A 21054-nucleotide genomic window follows, 5' to 3' on the forward strand; every position below is an offset into this window, starting at 1 on the left:
TACAGGACCCTATGAGGTAGTGCTGTTATTACCCTGTTTTTCAGATAAGCGACCTCCAGCTTAGAGATGTTGAGTAACTTACTCATAGTCTCAGAGCTGGGCAACAATTAAGTGAGACCTTATGGCTTCAGAGCCTGCATTTGCTATGGCTACTTACCATGAGAGCGTGAACACTTTTTCATGACGCTGTGTAGAGGTTGAGTTCACGACTTCGTAATCTTGACATTGTGTTTCCCTGTAAGGTTGTATCGTGATATACTTAACCTCTGTACTCTTTGTGAACATCTCTGTCATTTCCATCCTTTGCTTTTACAGACAAGGCTACAGAGGATACCCTTGTGCTCTTGAATGCATGTCTCCAGAGGAAATGGAAGGAGTATGCACTGTTAAAATTTTGATACACTTTGATGTATTTTGATAAGCTGTCAGATGGTAATCTTATTTCTAAGTTCTTGGGAAAGACCCTCCATGTCATCCCCAAGTAATGTTACAGATTTAATACAACTCAGCCTGTTTTGTGCCCCAGGCACCTTGATAAAAGCTTTTAATAATAAGGATGGTGATTCCATGTACCATTTCCATGAGATGAAAGAAAATAGTTTGAATATGGTTATCCTTCTCGGATGATCTCATTTAGAGTTTAGTTTCTAGTATCAAAATAACAATCAATGCCCCTTTCCCTTCTGCATGAAGGGGGACAGAGTAAATACTTCCTTCCTCTCTTTGAACTGCGGCAGCATCATTCTTTTTCTGTCAGACTTGAGAATTCACAGTGAGGCCAAAGATTCCTTTTTTAACTTTTCCCAAGCGAATTTAATTGGAGTGACAGGATTGATTTAGTTGTAAAGCAAGATTGGATTTCTGAGGTGGTGGTTAGCGACAGGTTGGGAAGGCCCTCAATGTGTCAGGTAAGCAAAGCCACAGTCCTCCTGTAGGTGACCTGCCCTGGAGGGATTCTGCAGGCAAAGGACTGCCCCAGGGCACCCTGAGAAATCCCGCCTGGCACCTGTAAGCATTTTGCATCATTCAGAGAGAAAAGATCAAGGCAGGCCTGTGTGAGTGACAATGGGACGAACCTCTGAAGGCTTCTCTCTGGGCAAGCACACTTTCACTGGAGCCCAGGACCCAGGGGTTTAGAAAGTTCACATATGGGTGGAATCTAAAAAAAAAAAGCCAAACTCATAGTAACAGAGAGTACGATAGTGGTTATAATAGGCTTCGGGGTGGGGGAAATGGAAGATATTGATCAAAGGGCACAAACTTTCAGTTTATAAGATATATAGTTCTAGAGACCTAATATACAGCTTGGTGACTATGGTTAATAATAATGTTTTATATACTTGAAATTTGCTGAGAGTAGATCTTAATTGTTCTCACTTGAGTTATTTTTTTCTTAAGTTTAAGTTAGTTATAAGGAATCCAGTTACTCAGTTTTATTCTATTCAGATTTTTGTTATTATCTTGGCACTTTTGGTTATTTCTGAATAAAGCAATTGGTAATGAAAAAAAAAAAAAAAGAAAGTTCACATATGGGATGATGGTGGTGGTTTTCTTGAAAATCCACCAAATGCATTTATGTGCCTGTTACTGTGACGGATGTGTTTCTGGGGAGGGCGCTTCTACACTCTCATTTGCCCATATCATCTTTTATGGAGGCACTCCTTGACATAAAATGTCCAATTTCCATGTAAGAATTTTCCTTTCAGTGTCCTGCTGTAAAAGAGGCTCCTGTTCGTCTCTCAGTTTTTGTTGGGCACGTGACAATCTGAAATAAAGACTGTGTTTCCCGGCCTTCCTCCTGCTTGATGTGGCTGACAAGGTTAAGTTCGGGCCAGTGGGATTTGAGAGCAGATGCTGGGTACGACTTCGGAGAAAGGTCCTTACAAGGAGGCTCTTTGCTGTTGATGAGAATGTGAGTATGAGAATTGAAGTTCAACAGTAATTTAGTGCTCTGTGGAGAGAGCGTCATCTCGAGAATGAAGAAGCAGCAGGACAGAAGGAGCCCGATGGAAACCTCTGGGTAAGAGAGGGATACCTTTCTGTGTTGCTTCAGCCATACTATTTTGGGCTTTAGTTGTTCTCGGATAAACTTAATTGCAATGGATACATCTGCTTTCTGTGTTCTGGGCATTGTCTTAAGTGTAAAAAACCTACCTAAAAGGCAGGTCATCTTATGAGTCCTTATTATTGTCCATATTTTACAGATGAGGAAACTGAAACTTAAAGAAGGGAAATTCTAAGTGATGTGTCCAAGGTGACACACCTTGTATTTCTATGGGCCCAAGACTTTACTTGTTTTTATTTTATTTTTAAAAAATATTTATTTATTTATTTGGCTGCACCCGTCTTAGTTGTGGCATGCGGGATCTTTAGTTGCAGCATGCGAACCTGTAGTTGTGACATGCGAGATTTAGTTCCCTGACCAGGGACCGAACCTGGGCCCCCTGCATTGAGGGTGTGGAGTCTTAGCCACTGGACCACCAGGGAAGTCCCTGTGGGCCCAAGATTTTAACCTGCTTGACTCCACAACTTGTACTTTTAATCTCTGTCCTTTCCAGAAATGATTTAGACATTTATTTCTCATTCCATATTGATTGCCTCCCAATGTGCCAGGCACTGTGCTTGGGGCTGGGGCCACAAAGGTAAGTAAAAGCAGTTGATTCTTGGGCTTGTGGCACTTGTCTTTCAATGGAGAAGAACGATATAATCAGTCAGTGTAAATAAAGTTAAAATCATGAGCAGAATGAATGAATACTGTGAAGGAACAGTATCCAGGGCTGTAAGAGACTATAATGAAGGGGGTGCAGTTTGAACATCTAGCAAGAGCTGTAACCTATTAGAGGTTTGGAGAGTTGAGGAAACTCTCCTAAATAAGTGGCATTTGAGAAGAGATCTGAAGGTTGAGTAGGAGGTGAAAGTGTGTGTGTGTGTGTGTGTGTGTGTGTGTGTGTATGTTGGGGAGGGTAGCAATCCAAGCAGAGGGAACAGCACATGTAAAGACCCCATGTCAGGAAGACGGCTGGCATGTTGGAAGAACTAAAGACCCACGGTGCTGGAACTCAGTAAGAGAGAGAGGCGTGGCTTAGAATGGAACTGGAGAGAAGATAGCTATGGGGAATTGCAGGACATGTTAAAGATGTGGGGTTTTATCCTCAGAGAGATGGAGGGCTGTCTAATTGTTTCAACAGACAAGGAACAGGGTCAGGTGCACACTTGGAAATGATCAGCCTGGTTGCTACGTAGGAAATGGACTGGGGAGAGGAGAGTAAGTACCTGCAGGAGGTTCTTAAAATAGTCTAGGAGAAGTTTCTGGTGGCTTAGACTAGGGAGATGGCAGTGAGGATGGAAAGAAGTGGATGATGTTGAATGACATTTGGGAGGCAAAATTGAAAGGATATGGTGCTCGCTTGCCTTTGGGGGATGAGAGCGAGGGAAGTCTTCAGGAACTCCTGGGTTTCTGGCTTGTGTAAGTGGATGGGAGAAGGATGGCTTTACTTACCAAGACAGTGACCACAAGGAGAAGAGCTGGCTTGGGGTAGTTGCAGGACATCTACTCAGTTAACTTGTCCAGCAAACCCTGTGCTCTCTTTTGTTGAAGAACTGTTAATCCAATCATATGATTTTGGGTTAGATTTCCCTTCAGGAAAACCCACCTCCCCTGGCTGTAACTGGCATTGGCTTAGTGACCGAGGTTTGCATAGTGAGATTCTTTTTTGTGGGATGTTGGAGGTGAAGGCAAAGGGGGCTTGCCTTTGGGGTCTTGGAGCAGGAAGGATGGAGTCCTACAGATGCTTCTACCTATGGAGATGTTTCCTACCTATGGAGAAAGCTGGTGTGCAGTGAGAGAGAAAGGAGTTAGATGGAGATTAATAGAGATGAGAGATGGCAAGAGAGACCTTATTTTGTTGTTTAAATTCCTGAATTCATGCATGCCTGAGACCAGCTCTGTCCAAGAGCTTTCTGGTTCCTTGAGCCAATACATTTCCTTTAGTGCCCTAAGTCAGCTTGAGGTAGGTTTCTGATACCTTCATCTGGATGCTGATGAGTCAGGGAGGATAATAAGTTCAGTTTCAAAAATGTTGAATTTCAGATGGTTTTGAGACATATATATATTATTTATTTATATATATGTTTATATATATATTGTTTTGAGACTATACATATATATATTTGATATATATATATCAAATAGGTAGTTAGATGTATGTAGCTGAGCTCAGAGAAGAGGACAGGGCTAGGAGATATAACTTGGGGACTTATCAACATAAAGTGATAATTGAAGCCGTGGTCAGTGATGATTGTGAGCAAGTGTATGGTGGCAAGAAAGGAAGGCTTAGAATTAGGCTTTGAAATTGGGGGTGCAGAGTACATAAAGATGAGCTTGTAAAAGAGAAAAGTGTAGAGGACAATAAGAAAGCAGTTGTGAATAGTGCTGCTAAGAACATTGGGGTGCATGTATCTTTTTGAATTAGTGTGTTTGTTTTTTCTGGGTATATACCCAGGAGCAGAATTGCTGGATCATATGATAGTTCTATTTTTTATTGTTTTGAGGAATTTCCATACTGTTTTTCCATGGTGGCTGCACCAATTTACATTCCCACCAACAGTGCACAGAGCTCCCTTTTCTCCACATCCTTGCCAACAGTTGTTATTTGTAGACTTTTTGATGATAGCCATTCTGACAGGTGTGAGGTGATATCTCATTGTTGTTTTGATTTGCATTTCTCTCATAATTAGCGATATTGAGCATCTTTTCTTGTTCTTGTTAGCCATTTGTATGTCTTCTTTAGAAAAATATCTATTCAGGTCTTCTGCCCATTTTTTTTTGATTGGGTTGTTTGGGTTTTTCTTATATTGAACTGTGTGAGCTGCTTGTATATTTTGGAGATTAACCCCGTGTCAGTCTTATCATTTGCTAATATTTTCTTCCATTCTGTAAATCAGTATTACTTCAATAAAAAAGAAAGCAAATCAGTTTTATGGCACTAAGGATTTTAAAAAGGAAGGAGTGATCGACCATGTTGAATGTCACTAAGAGATTTTCTAAATTGAAGTCTGAAAAATATCCATTTGACTTAGAGAAAGCTTGAAAAAGAGTTGACTTTTTAAGATGTGTCATAGCGTTCTGAGAACTGAGAGGTGCCAGATCTAACATCAAAGATACCTCTAAAGGTTCAGAAAGATAGAAATGGGTCAGCTTCGAGTTTTAGTTCTTGGGAACTGGGGGAGGCAGGTGTGAGGGAAATGAGTCTCTCGTTTAACGGATGTTTAAGGCATCCCATTCTTTGCTGTATGCCAGGAAGAAGATAAACAACAAGACACTTTCATCCTTCTGGAACTCACGGTCTAGGTGGGAAGACAGACAAGCAAATGCCAATCACAATTTAGGTTAATAAGTGCAGAATATGTCAGTCTGGATGCTTTTGGCTGTAAGCGAGAGAAAACCTAATGAACAGTGACTTAGGATATTTAGATTTCACTTAGCAAGAAATCCAGATGGGTGGTTCCAGGATAGAGTCAGCAGTTTACCAGGCTATGAAGGGTTCAAGCTGTTTACATCCTTCCATTCTGCCATGTTAGCCTGTTGGATTTTGAACTGTGGGTTGTTACATCGTGATCCGAAGATGGCTGCTGCAGCTTTAGGTATTATATTCTTGCATGAGAGTATGCAAAGAGGGAAGGGAGGAAAAGTGACAAAAAGGCTTATTCTTCAGGCAGCTCTTGCCTTTCATTAGGGAGAAAATTCCTTCTGGAAGACCCTGGTATATTTCCTCTACACCCACTGGCCACAAATGGGTCCTATTCATTTATTCTAAAAAATCTGTTCATTCACTACTATCTGCCAGGCACATTTGTAGATAAAACAAGGGGAGTGACACCTAAGCTGAGAAGTAGGGGACTTGTAGGGGTTAGCCATTTAAGCTAAGGGTCAATGGCGAGGGAAGGGTGTTGGGCATAAGGAACAGAATATGTGAAGGCTTGGAGGAGAGAGATGTGATATATACACATCTGATGCTGAAATGACATGACTCTTCTCTTTAAACGTGACTTCAGTGTGGATTATTACAGAGGAGGGGTTAACTGCAGTCTAACCGTGCTGATCCCTGAGGCACACTCACGTTCTGGATTGAGGGTTGCCTCGAAGGACTATCTTATATGGGCCAACCTTAGTCTTTTTTGCTTTTCTTCCCCCTGATAATACATGTCTGCATAGCAATGAGATACCCTTCTTTCACCCAAAGCAATACTTTTCACAGATCTCATCTAAATGAATTAGCGTTCCCAGCTCGCCTGACTCAGGTTACAGCAGGAACAAGTTCCTGTACTCACACGTGGGCTGGTCTAGTTGACCGTGGCACTGAAAATCAAAGCCGGTCAGTGTATTTTTGTGCAGACAACCCTTGAGAGGCTGTTTCTGGCCATCTCCTCCTCCATGTTCACAGTGACATCTGTTGGGTTATAGCTGGCATTCTCCGTAAAGTGTACGCACTGCTCAGTGCAAGAGGAGAGTGGAAGAGACAGGCACATTGTGAGATGAGGGGGTAAAAGCACTTTATATTTTTTACTTAGATGTTTGTCCTGGAGCCTCTTTTTATTTCTCTCTTTTTCTGCAAAAGTACTGGGTGGATTTGTTTTACGATTCAAATGCATATGTATACTGAGAGTTTTCCTTCTCTTGACAAGAAACATCAAGCTGGAAGGAAGGCATGGGAGACGTGGGGGAGCTTTTATACGTCTCCTTGTTCTTTTGTGACCAGATTTCCTTAATGCACTCAGTTTTCTTCAATGCTAAAGAAAGACCCTTTGCTGTCAGCATTATGTTTTGGCAGTGGGAAACTCGAGTTTTATTAGATAACTGTCAGGGGGACTCTACTGGGAGTGGGTTGACATACCAGACTTTTTGGAGAATAAAACTAACCAGCCAACTCCACCCTAAAATTAGCCTGCTACCTTCGGCACCCTACAATGCAAATTGTTTTCATGAAGACTTGCAGACCTCTATCGGATCTCGGAAGGTACAAAACCCAGGACTTAAGGGCACTTCCTCCTTCATGTCTCTGAGACTCCATGAGGAGGGTTATCTGGTCTACCCAGGTACCAGGTGACTGATACATGTTCTCACTTGCCATCCCTTTATTAAAACCATTTTATTTGTTCACGTCCAACACACAGTGTGCCCAAAGAACCCCTCATGTTCCTTTTCTTTTGTTTCATTTGCTTTGCTTTTCAGCTAGTGAGGAATAAAGCTGGCCTTGTGGGAAATTACCTTGGTCTCGCAGACAATACCCAGCAAGGGCATACAGTGACTTGGGGAAGGTCACAGTATTTTAACAAGCTATTTCAAGTGGTTTTGGAAGAAAGAATAAGATACCATCTGCCAAATGTTTAGAGTGCTTCGGAAATAGGGGGCACTAGGGTAACATGGGCTTTGGAGCCAACTGCTTGGCTATGAGTATGGGCTGTGGGACCTGCTGGTTGTGTGGCCTTGAATGAGTTACTAAAGTGGTCTGTGACTCAGTTTCCTCATCTGTAAAATGGAGATATTAATAGTATGTACTTTACAGGTTAGTTACAAGGATTAAATGAGATACACATGTAAAGCTCTGGAAAATAAATACTAATAAAGCAAAGCAGATAATGTGGAGATTTTTTAAAATGAGAAGTCAGTTATCTGTCAGTATAGACAAATTAATCCATGTGCCTTTGGTATACCAGTTGTTCTCCTTAGGCATCTATGTTTCTTTCCTCCAATCCTTATTGGATTCCACTAAAAAATCAAGCAACTGTATTTATCTAATACTGGATAATTACTTTATAACTGTCTGCTCTCCCCAGTGCTTTGCAAGATGCTAGGGATACACAAATAAATCAGAAGATTTCAAAAAAGTGATATAAATTTGACCAATACACTCTTTGGAAATCATATGTGATCAACCTTAGTTTGGCTCCAAATTTTCACAGTAGCATCCAAAAGGATGGGTTTGTCCATCTGTCTAACAATTTTATACCTTTTATTCCCAAAATATAACTGGTGAGGTTCAAATGCTTTTCTCCTTCAGCCGAGAAGTGATTTTACTCTTCCTGAGTTAGCACACTCTTTTCCCAATATTCTTCGTATCTTGTTATTTATGTTTCCTCTGGGTGGCAATAGGAAGGGTGGTTTTAAGTCTTATCACCAATCATTTCCATCAGCAAGCATTCTCTTCCAAGCCGCCTAAACCTCTACATCACCTACTTAAATAGAAATCCAGGAGTTGCCATTGTCTCCCCCAACAGAATATAAACATTTTGAGGACAGGGTCTCATCTCTAGTTGAGAAAGATTTGGAAAGTGAAGAAATGGAATTCATACAGAAAAGCTGCCATTTCCTTGTTTAACACTGAGTAATTTCATTAGTTAGGTGCCTCACTGGGGTACCACTGAGGTGAAGCAGAAGATTAAATAGCATCACTAATGATTATGCTTCCATACTAAAGCCCCTTCCTCAGAAAAAAAAATGTAACAATGTTTTCCTAACAGTGAAGTGATCACCTGAACCTGAATCAGCACTGACTCATCAAATCCCTCATCCAGCTTGAAAAGAGGTCAGGCCATTGGCCACTTCATTAACTCATTATGAATTTAAAAAGGGTTTATTGAGTTCCTGGGCATTTTAAAATTTAATAACTTCAGGACAATATTTGCTGGCTGAAACCTCTAGTCATAAAATGAAAGCTTTGTCCAATTTTTTTGCTGCTTTGTATTAAAGACAAGCTTTCTTTCTCTCTCTGTCTTTTTTTTTTTAACATATCAGATATTTTTGGTACTTTCTTTTCTTTTCACTCTTCCCTTCCATTATTTCTGTACCTTCCCTCCCTCCTTTCTTTTTTAATAGAGACAACAGTCACTTGTGTATACTCTGTGATACAGAATAAGAATACTTTCAATTCTGAACTACTATTATTTTACTTTTCCTGTGCACCTTCTTATAGGACCATGCTGCTTGTCCCAATGTGTTGGTATGCAACATTTCTGAAAGAAGATTTTTCATAGGAGGGTGTCAGAGGATGGAATGATTGCCTGGTCACCTCATTCATTTATTGTCACCCTTGACTCATTTTTGGAGCATCTTAAAATACTTAACATACTTACCAAAACCATATTTGAAAAGAGCCTCTGTTTATTTTCTGCTTATTAACATAATAAGCAGAAATTATAGGAAATTTAGAAAAATACCAGAAGCATGTAGGGAAAATAGAGAAAAATTACCTTCACCCATAATACTACTATCCAGAGGATGTTTCTTTTCTGTGCACATACACACATACATATTTGATTGTTGGTATTATCTCAAATTTGGGATTATACTATATAATTTTTAACCTGTTTTCCCCCCCACTTAAATGTAGAATGTTGACATATTTCCATACTGTGAATATTCTGTTGCCACAGTGGTTTTCAGTTTTTTTGTTTTTTTTTTTTTACTATATCCTAAAGTAAGAAGTACATTTTATATACTGACCCAGAATAAACACACATGCATTTAAAAAAGTTTCATGAAACCATACTGACACTTACTTTGTGTGATACACTCTGATATTCTTCTATTTAAAAAGCTGTCCGTGGCCCACAAAAACTGGTTTCATGACTCATTAACGATTTGTGACCCACAGCTTGCAAACTACTCCTTTAACACATGAATTTTATTGGCTGTGTAGTTTTCATTGTATGGTATGAATACATTATAATGTATTTAACTGATACCCTACAGGTGGACGTTTACATTGCTTCCAGTGTTTCTCTGGTCCTAAAACATTGCAGTGAACGAATGGGTACAGAAAACACACACACACACAGAGTTTCTTAGGATGAATTCCAGGGCATACATGGGCATATAATTACTGGGTCAAAAGGTGAGCGGCGAGCATGATTTTAAAGCTTTTGGTACACATTGCTGAATTTCCCTCCAGGAAGCTTGTATAAATATTTACACTCTTGCTAGCTGTGTCTGGGGATGCCCAGTTCTCCCTGCCCTCACACGTAAAAACTACATTCTTTGAGTTATCTTAGAATCTCAGTCACAGATGAAGTTCACAGCAGCGTTCAACAGTGAGGGGAGAAATAGTTTTGGCAGTGATGGAAGTCTGCTCTGTGACTGAAGATCGCTGTTGTGTCTAAACTGTATTATGTTCACGTGCCATGCGGTGTGCTGTGCAGGTGAGGGTTAGCATTTATATTTCTCTTGTACACCGCCAAAAAGAAGTGCTTATTTTATTTTTTTATTCTTTTAAAATGCAAATAGAACTCTTTAAATTTTTATTTATTTATTTATTTATTTATGGCTGTGTTGGGTCTTCGTTTCTGTGCGAGGGCTTTCTCTAGTTGCGGCGAGCGGGGGCCACTCTTCATCGCGGTGCGCGGGCCTCTCACTGTCGCGGCCTCTCTTGTTGCGGAGCACAGGCTCCAGACGCGCAGGCTCAGTAATTGTGGCTCATGGGGCCCAGCCGCTCCGCGGCATGTGGGATCTTCCCAGACCAGGGCTCGAACCCGTGTCCCCTGCATTGGCAGGTGGATTCTCAACCACTGCGCCACCAGGGAAGCCCAGAAGTGCTTATTTTAAACATTGCGCAGTGCTCTTTAGGTCCTGTGGATCTTTCCATTGTCCTTGGCCATGGATCCTCTGATTCTCTCAGAAAGAGTATAGATGCGGTAACCATGCATTGTGCAGTTTGCAGGACAGATTTTGTTTCAGATGTCCCTGCTTGCTGTTGGTCCAGTTTATGTCTTAGTTGTTATCCTTACTTTTGAGTTGGATCATAGCATCTCTGTAAGAACAGCTATGTGCCTGCGTTGAGAACAGCACTACTCTGTGTTCAGTTTGGAGAAATCTTAGTTGTCCAGCAAAAAGGTGTGTACGAGCTGTTTTATTTTTCATGGCAAAAGATTGGAAGCCACCTAAGTGTACCTCAGTACGAGACTGGTTGTGTAAGTTATGGCTTACCCACAGAAGTAATACAATGCAGTTGTTTAAAAGAACGAGACAGCACTGTGCATATAGCCGTGGAAAAAACTCCCAAGATCTGTTGTTGATGAGAAAAAACAGGCTGCAGAGAGGCGTCTAGTATAAATCCTTGACAGCGTGCATGTCTCTTTTTCTAAAATCCTCTGAGTGTATTACTTCAATTAAAATAGATAATGGAAAAAAGTAAAGATTAGCAAGTGTCTAAGGTATTTTAGAAAAATACCCATCAGAAAACACCTCAACTGTCTTATATTGACACTGTGTTGTTTCTGATTGAGAATTTTTTTAAAAATTTATTTTATTGAAGTATAGTTGATTTACAATGTTGTGTTAAATTCTACTGTACAGCAGAGTGATTCAGTTATACACATATACACATTCTTTTTCATGCTCTTTTCCATTATGGTTTATCACAGGATTTTGAATATGGTTCCCTGTGCTATACAGTAGGTCCTTGTTGGTTATCCATTCTATATATAATAGTTTGCACCTACTAATCCCAAACTCCCAATCCATCCCTTCCCCCTCCCTCCCTCCCCCGATTGAGAATTTTGAGCTGAGTCCTCCCAGGGTGGAGGAGATCCCTTGGGGATCGAATAGACACTTGGAAAGAATTAACTCCACTTCCCAGAATGCCTGTACACTACCACCCCGTTTACACCCCGGGAGAACCCGTATCATTCAATCATACTTAATCCATTTAGAGGGAGCCTCTTCAAAGCTGAATTATGCCAGTTGGTACACCTCATGACTAGAGTTATGATTGGCTTCTTGGCTTGCTGATCATTCAAGTGTTTTGTGGAAGACTGTAACTGGCAAAAAACACATGTGCGCATCCAGATGCCCGTGCACACACTTTATTTATTTAATTAATTTATTTAATTTACTTTTTTATACAGCAGGTTCTTATTAGTTATCCATTTTATACATATTAGTGTATATATGTCAATCCCAATCTCCCAATTCATCACAGCACCACCACCCCCCTCCGCTGCTTTCCCCCCTTGGTGTCCATATGTTTGTTCTCTACATCTGTGTCTCTATTTCTGCCCTGCAAACCGGCTCACCTGTACCATTTTTCTAGGTTCCACATACATGCGTTAATATGCGATATTTGTTTTTCTCTTTCTGACGTACTTCACTCTGTGTGAAATTCATCCACGCCTCTACAGATGACCCAATTTCGTTCCTTTTTATGGCTGACTAATGTTCCATTGTATATATGTATCACATCTTCTTTATCCATTCGGCTGTCGATGGGCATTTAGGTTGCTTCCATTACCTGGGTATTGTAAATAGTGCTGCAATGAACATTGGGGTGCATGTATCTTTTTGAATTATGGTTTTCTCTGGTATATGCCCAGTAGTGGGATTGCTGGGTCATATGGTAATTCTATTTTTAGTTTTTTTAAGGAACCTCCATACTGTTCTCCATAGTGGCTGTATCAATTTACATTCCCACCAACAGTGCAAAAGGGTTCCCTTTTTCCACACCCTCTCCAGCATTTGTTGTTTGTAGATTTTCGGATGATGCCCATTCTAAGTGGTGTGAGGTGATACCTCACTGTAGTTTTGATTTGCATTTCTCTAATAATTAGTGATGTTGAGCAGCTTTTCACGTGCTTCTTGGCCATCTGTATGTCTTCTTTGGAGAAATGTCTATTCAGGTCTTCTGCCCATTTTTGGATTGGGTTGTTTGTTTTTTAAATATTGAGCTGCATGAGCTGTTTATATATTTTGGAGATTAATCCTTTGTCCGTTGATTCGTTTGCAAATATTTTCTCCCATTCTGAGGGTTGTCTTTTCGTCTTGTTTATGGTTTCCTTTGCTGTGCAAAAGCTTTGAAGTTTCATTACGTCCCATTTGTTTAATTTTGTTTTTATTTCCATTACTCTAGGAGGTGGGTCAAAAAAGATCTTGTTGTGATTTATGTCAAAGAGTGTTCTTCCTATGTTTTCCTCTAAGAGTTTTATAGTGTCCAGTCTTACATTTAGGTCTCTAATCCATTTTGAGTTTTTTTTGTGTATGGTGTTAGGGAGTGTTCTAATTTCATTCTTTTACATGTAGCTGTCCAGTTTTCCCAGCACCACTTATTGAAGAGACTGTCTTTTCTCCATTGTATATCCTTGCCTCCTTTGTCATAGATTAGTTGACCATAGATATGTGGGTTTATCTCTGGGTTTTCTCTCTTGTTCCATTGATCTGTGTTTCTGTTTTTGTGCCAGTACCATACTGTCTTGATTACTGTAGCTTTGTAATATAGTCTGAAGTCAGGGAGTCTGATTCCTCCAGCTCCGTTTTTTTCGCTCAAGACTGCTTTGGCTATTCGGGGTCTTTTGTGTCTCCATACAAATTTTAAGGTTTCTTGTTCTAGTTCAGTAAAAAATGCCATTGGTAATTGGATAGGGATTGCATTGAATCTGTAGATTGCTTTGGGTAGTATAGTCATTTTCACAATATTGATTCTTCCAATCCAAGAACATGGTATATCTCTCCATCTGTTGGTATCATCTTTAATTTCTTTCATCAGTGTCTTATAGTTTTCTGCATACAGGTCTTTTGTCTCCCTAGGTAGGTTTATTCCTAGGTATTTTATTCTTTTTGTTGCAGTGGTAAATGGGAGTGTTTCCTTAATTTCTCTTTCAGATTTTTCATCATTAGTGTATAGGAATGCAAGAGATTTCTGTGCATTAATTTTGTATCCTGCAACTTTACCAAATTCATTGATTAGCTCTAGTAGTTTCCTGGTGGCATCTTTCGGATTCTCTATGTATAGTATCATGTCATCTGCAAACAGTGAGAGTTTTACTTCTTCTTTTCCAATTTGTATTCCTTTTATTTCTTTTTCTTCTCTGATTGACGTGGCTAGGACTTCCAAAACTATGTTGAATAATAGTGGTGAGAGTGGACATCCTTGTCTTGTTCCTGATCTTAGAGGAAATGCGTTCAGTTTTTCATCATTGAGAATGACGTTTGCTGTGGGTTTATCGTATATGGCCTTTATTATGTTGAGTTAGGTTCCCTCTATGCCAACCTTCTGGAGAGTTTTTATCATAAATGGGTGTTGAATTTTGTCAAAAGCTTTTTCTGCATCTATTGAGATGATCATATGGTTTTTATTCTTCAATTTGTTAATGTGGTGTATCACATTGATTGATTTGCATATATTTAAGAATCCTTGCATCCCTGGGATAAATCCCACTTGATCATGGTGTATGATCCTTTTAATGTGTTGTTGGATTCTGTTTGCTAGTATTTTGTTGAGGATTTTTGCATCTATAGTCATCAGTGATATTGGTCTGTAATTTTCTTTTTTTGTGACATCTTTGTCTGGTTTTGGTATCAGGGTGATGGTGGCCTCATAGAGTGAGTTTGGGAGTGTTCCTTCCTCTGCAATTTTTTGGAAGAGTTTGAGAAGGATAGGTGTTAGCTCTTCTCTAAATGTTTGATAGAATTCACCTGTGAAGCCATCTGGTCCTGGACTTTTGTTTGTTGGAAGAGTTTTAATCACAGTTTCAATTTCATTGCTTGTGATTGGTCTGTTCATATTTTCTATTTCTTCCTGGTTCAGTCTTGGGAGGTTATACCTTTCTACGAATTTGTCCATTTCTTCCAGGTTGTCCATTTTATTGGCATAGAGTTGCTTGTAGTAGTCTCTTAAGATGCTTTGTATTTCTGCCGTGTCTGTTGTAACTTCCCCTTTTTCATCTCTAATTTTATTGATTTGAGTCCTCTCCCTCTTTTTCTTGATGAGTCTGGCTAATGGTTTATCAGTTTTGTTTATCTTCTTAAAGAACCAGCTTTTAGTTTTATTGATCTTTGCTATTGTTTTCATCTTTCTATTTCATTTATTTTTGCTCTGATCTTTATGATTTCTTTCCTTCTACTAACTTTGGGTTTTGTTTGTTCTTCTTTCTCTAGTTCCTTTAGGTGTAGGGTTAGATTGTTTATTTGAGATTTTTCTTGTTTCTTGAGGTAGGCTTGTATAGGTATAAACTTCCCTCTTAGAACTGCTTTTGCTGCATCCCATAGGTTTTGTATCATAGTGCTTTCATTGTCATTTGTCTCTAGGTATTTTTTGATTTCTTCTTTGATTTCTTCAGTGATCTCTTGGTTACTTAGTAATGTATTGTTTAGCCTCCATGTGTTTGTGTTTTTTACATTTTTTCCCCTGTAATTGATTTCAAATCTCATAGCATTGTGGTCAGAAAAGATGCTTGATATGATTTCAATTTTCTTAAATTTACTGAGGCTTGATTTGTGACCCAAGATGTGATCTATCCTGGAGAATGTTCCGTGCACATTTGAGAAGAAAGTGTAATCTGCTGTTTTTGGATGGACTGTCCTATAAATATCAATTAAATCTATCTGGTCTTTTGTGTCATTCAAAGCTTGTGTTTCCTTATTTATTTTCATTTTGGATGATCTGTCCATTGGTGTAAGTGAGGTGTTAAAGTCCCCCACTGTTGCTGTGTCACTGTTGATTTCCTCTTTTATAGCTGTTAGCATTTGCCTTATATATTGAGGTGCTCCTATGTTTATAATTGTTAATCTTCTTCTTGGATTGATCCCTTGATCATTATGTAGTGCCCTTCCTTGTCTTTTGTAACATTCTTTATTTTAAAGTCTATTTTATCTGATATGAGTATTGCTACTCCAGCTTTCTTTTGATTTCCATTTGCATGGAATATCTTTTTCCATCCCCTCACTTTCAGTCTGTATGTGTCCCTAGGTCTGAAGTGGGTCTCTTGTAGACAGCATATATATGGGTCTTGTTTTTGTATCCATTCAGCGAGCCTCTGTCTTTTGATTGGAGCATTTAATCCATTCATGTTTAAGGTAATTATCGATATGTATGTTCCTGTTACCATTTTCTTAATTGTTTTGGGTTTGTTTTTGTAGGTCCTTTTCTTCTCTTGTGTTTCTTCTCTAAGAACACTTAGAGAAGTTCCTTTAGCATTTGTTGTAGAGCTGGTTTGGTGGTGCTGAATTCTCTTAGCTTTTGCCTGTCTGTAAAGCTTTTGATTTCTGCATCGAATCCGAATGAGATCCTTGCTGGTAGAGTAATCTTGGTTGTAGGTTCTTCCATTTCATCACTTTAAATATGTCATGCCACTCCCTGTGGCTTGTAGAGTTTCTGCTGAGAAATCAGCTGTTAACCTTATGGGAGTTCCCCTGTATATTATTTGTCATTTTTCCCTTGCTGCTTTCAGTAATTTTTCTTTGTCTTTAATTTTTGCCACTTTGATTACTATGTGTCTCGGTGTGTTTCTCCTTGGGATTATCCTGTATGGGACTCTCTGCGCTTCCTGGACTTGGGTGGCTATTTCCTTTCCCATGTTGGGGAAGTTTTCTACTATACTCTCTTCAAATATTTTCTCGGGTCCTTTCTCTCTCTCTTCTCCTTCTGGGACCCCTATAATGTGAATGTTGTTATGTTTAATGTTGTCCCAGAGGTCTCTTAGGCTGTCTTCATTTCTTTTCATTCTTTTTTCTTTAGTCTGTTCTGTAGCAGTGAATTCCACCATTCTGTCTTGCAGGTCACTTATCCGTTCTTCTGCCTCAGTTATTCTCCTATTGATTCCTTCTAGTGTAGTTTTCATTTCAGTTATTGTATTGTTCATCTCTGTTTGTTTGTTCTTTAATTCTTCTAGGTCTGTGTTAAACGTTTCTTGCATCTTCTCGATCTTTGCCTCCATTGTTTTTCCGAGGTCCTGGATCATCTTCACTATCATTATTCTGAATTCTTTTTCTGGAAGGTTGCCTATCTGCACTTCATTTAGTTGTTTTTCTGGGGTTTTATCTTGTTCCTTCATCTGGTACATAGCCCTCTGCCTTTTCATCTTGTCTATCTTTCTGTGAATGTGGTTTTTGTTCCACAGGCTGCACGATTGTAGTTCTTCTTGCTTCTGCTGTCTGCCCTCTGGTCCACACACTTTACTATGATAAAGTCAGTATATCTGACTTCAGCATTACAGACCTCATGGAAACAATGGGGTGAGCTTGAAGAGAGGAGGTTTGGCTCCATGTGGAGACCCTGGGAATGTGCATTATACACTTCACACCCCTTATCACCTGAGTTAACTACTCTTCTGTTTTGGTTAGATTTTCAGTAGATTTATATTCAGGCTCAAATCACAGGATTGCCAAATCCTAGCTCTGTGACCTTGGGCTAATTGCTTGACTTCTCTGAACTTTATTTTTTCATCTAAAAAGTAAAAAGTATAATACCTTTGTCATAGGGCTGTTGATTGGGTTAAAGGAGATAAATTATATCAAGTGCCTAGCCTGATGGCCGCCCCTTGGTAGCTCCTGGCTAACTGAAAGCTGTTTCTTGTTATGATGATGTTCTGGTAGGAGAGACCTCCTATTAGGAAGGTGTAAGTGGGAATTAAGAAGGTATCTGGGCTGTGCAGCGTCGGGAGGGCCATAGCAACAACACCTTCAGGAATAAGGACTCAGAGACTCAGTGGGGAAGTGGCTGTACAAACCAAGATTCCAGGAGAATCTCCAGTGTTTCTTTGTGTGTTCTGCTTCTCAGTATTGATAACTAGTAAACCCTTAAGAAGTTTTAGTCCTATGGCTTTTGAGGGGGCATGAAGGAAGAGTCTGAAGAGATGGGGCCCCACTGAGCAGCCAGGCTGGTAGCAGCAAACCAAGGAATTCAGTAGGGAAATTAGGAGTTTTTTCCTGGGATCTTTTCCTGAAAAAGAAATAGGACACAGAGAAAGAGAACTATTATATGATGTCACATATATGTGGCATCTAAAAAATAATACAAATGAACTTATTTGCAAAACAAAAACGGACTCACAGACATAGAAAACAAAGGGGAGAGGGGAGAGGGATAAATAAGGAGTATGGGATTAACAGATACGTACTACTATATATTAAAATAGATAACAACAAAGATTTACTGTATAGCACAGGGAACTATATCCAATATCTTGTATTAACCTATAATGGAAAATAACCTGAATCAATCAATCTATCTATCTGAATCACTTTGCTGTACACCTGAAACTAACACAATATTATAAATCAACTATAGTTCAATTTAAAAAAAGTGCACCTCTTATAAAAGCAAACCATTGCACTCTACAGCCATACCACCCTGAGTGCACCCGATCTCATCTGATCTCAGAGGCTAGGCAGGGTAGGCCGGGTTAGTACTTGGATGGGAGACCATCTGGGAATACCGGGTGCTGTAGGCTTAAAAAAACAAAAAAAGCAAACCATTGCATAAAACTTAAAAAAAAAAAAATTATATTAATTAATTTTTTGCTGTGCTGGGTCTTCGTTGCTGCGCGCGGGCTTTCTCTAGTTGTGGCGAGCGGGGGCTATTCTTTGTTGTGGTGCGTGGGCTTCTCATTGCGGTGGCTTCTCTTGTTGCAGAGCACAGGCTCTAGGCGCGGGCTTCAGTAGTTGTGGCATGCAGGCTCAGTAGTTGTGGCTCTCGGGCTCCAGAGCGCAGGCTCAGTAGTTGTGGCGCACGGGCTTAGTTGCTCCTCAGCATGTGGGATCTTCCCCGGGCCAGGGCTCGAACCCGTGTCCCCTGCATTGGCAGGCGGATTCTTAACCACTGCACCACCAGGGAAGTCCTGCATAAAACTTTGACTCACTAATTGGCAGTGTTCCTTCAGATAATATGTATTAGAGAAGAGACCAAGTATAATTTAAGATGTGTCGATTCTGAAACTATTGCTGTTTTTATTTCTTGGACCATACCTTTTCCCACCTTTAAAAAAATTATTGTGATAAAATAAAAATAACATAAAAAAAAAAAAAAAAAGAAATGGAACAGTGTTTGGAAAATGACCCCAGGCGTCTCATGGTGTGAAATCCTGTGGTTTCCTTCTCTGGCTACAACTTCTACACGTGTGTGTATTGAACCCTCCAAAATCCCACTCTTGCTATCAACTCCATAGCACACCTGCATCATTTTGATTTGGGAGATGTGGAAAGCGTGGAATAGATGCAGGTTCCATCCTAGTGCCTGGATTTCTTTCCTCTTTTGATGAAGTGTGGTTCGGTTTAACGATACCACTTGGGCAGGCAGAGAAACGATAGAGAGGAAGTTACTTTCTGGGATTTCAATCCCAAAGACAGATTTCCAAGTACAAATTAGTGATGCCTTGTATTGTGAGGGACTTGAAGCCTCAGATTGTCACTCATTTCCTTTCCCCTTTTGTTGTCATGGGGACTTCTTTTCCTTGAGTTATTACATCTTGCACTTCAGCAAAAATTTTATTGCTTCGGGACCATCGAGTCTCGGGTGGGACATTTTTCACTGCTCATGGTGTAATACACAGAGGTAATTTCTTTCAGATGATTTTTGCTTGAAGTGGTTTTCAATGAATTGAGAAGGGTTAAGAGTATGAATGGAGGCCTGAGTTTCTAGTATTGGGTCCAGGCATGGAGCGTATCCCCTCGGCTTTGCCAGAGCATTCAATGTGGTTGTACAATTGCCCTGGCAGTACAGAAATAGGCAGCAATCCATTTTATTCTCTTGTTTGACCACAAAAAGAAAGAAAAGTATTATTTAATGCTGTAATCTATTTAAGTCTCTTCCAGATCACTTTTGAAAGTTTTATTTTATTTCTGAAATGGAATGTTTTCATCAGAAGGGAATAGTTACGATTTCTCAATGGTGGAGGTTAGTCGTTGTACTGGGAAAACAGTTAGACAAAGCAATCTCAATGACGGCATGATAGAGTCTTCAATGATGCCCTCGGTGTTGCAGGGGCAGCCTCTGATTTTTATCTGTTTTCTGTGTCTTTCGAGGCTCTTGTATACATGGTATTTTCTCTCCTGCTGTTACTTTGAGCCCAAACAGCAAGAAATTTGGCATTAGAACAATTCCTTGGCTTTTTTTCTTCTTGCTTCATTTTATTCCTTCCCTCCCTCCCCCTTCCCTCCCTCCCTCCCTCCCTTCCTCCCTTCCTCCCTTCCTCCCTTCCTCCCTTTCTCCTTCCTTCCATCCCTCTCTCCCTCTCTTCCTTTCTTTCTTTCTTTCTTCCTGCCTCCCTCCCTCCTTTCCCCCTCTCTCCCTCCCTGCCTGGGTTGGGTATCTCCAAAACCATCTTCCTGTTTGATGATTTTCATACAGGACTCACAGAACTCAGAAAAGATGTTATACTCCCCGTCAGGAAAGGATGCACATTAAAATCAACAAAGGAAAAAGACATAGAGGGTAGAGTCCAGGAGAAACCAGACCCAAGCTTGCAGTTGTGTTCTCCCAGTGGAGTTGCACAGACAGCACTAATTCTCCCAACAACAGTGACATGTGCTAAGTGTTACCAACCAGGGAAGCTCACCGAGACTTGGTGTCCAGGAATTGTACTGGCGACCAGTCACCTAGGCGTGGAGTGCCCGACTGATGACCTTATAGCTCAGCCTCCAGGATCTGCCCTTCTAAAGGTCCAACTGATTTGGCATGGCTCAGGGCCCCAGGCAAACAAAAACAGCTGTTCACTGTCAATCACAGTGTTAGCATAAACTGTTTGGCGTGGTCCACTGTCTCAGGTATACAAAGATACTCTTATCAGGTAGGGTATTCCAAGGGTTCAGAGTTTATCTGCCAGGGCATGGTCAAGGGTCAGTCTTTTCTTTGGAGTGTGCAAGGTTTGGGGACCCCAAGCCTGCTGAGTAAACCCTTTAGTGCACACTCCCACACCAGCACAGACTCTAGGTCAGGCAAGTGCAAGCTGATGGGAAAATAAAGATGCTTTCTTATACTATATGCAAATCTGAAGACTTGCTTTCATCTCTTCGCTGTCCCACAGTGAGCAAACCATTTGGTTAGACTCTACCTTGGAAGGATAAATCTTTTCATAATGTTTGCAAAGGAGCCATTTTATCATATTGCTGCATTTTCACTTGGCCTCTCCTGATGCAAGATTGGGGTGGAAATATTGCAGGACCCACAAGGGATGTGACTAGAGGTGGCCTGCCCTCTCTTAGGATTCCAGGGAGCAAGTTTCAGTCAAAGTAACTGGAGTAGGCTTTCCATTTTTGAAACTTACGTCTTTAAAACAAATATTCTAAAGCAA

General features: G+C 40.2%; 1 protein-coding gene and 1 pseudogene across 1 annotated transcript in view; both read left to right on the forward strand.

Moving 5' to 3' along the window:
* The window catches only part of HS3ST4 (heparan sulfate-glucosamine 3-sulfotransferase 4), a 421555-nt gene that overhangs the window by 21099 nt on the left and 379402 nt on the right, over window positions 1-21054 (forward strand). The window lies entirely within an intron of this gene.
* LOC133104584 (5S ribosomal RNA) lies at window positions 18099-18216 on the forward strand (annotated as a pseudogene).

This window comes from Eubalaena glacialis, chromosome 13 (assembly GCF_028564815.1).
Source record: "Eubalaena glacialis isolate mEubGla1 chromosome 13, mEubGla1.1.hap2.+ XY, whole genome shotgun sequence".
Classification (NCBI taxonomy): domain Eukaryota; kingdom Metazoa; phylum Chordata; class Mammalia; order Artiodactyla; family Balaenidae; genus Eubalaena; species Eubalaena glacialis.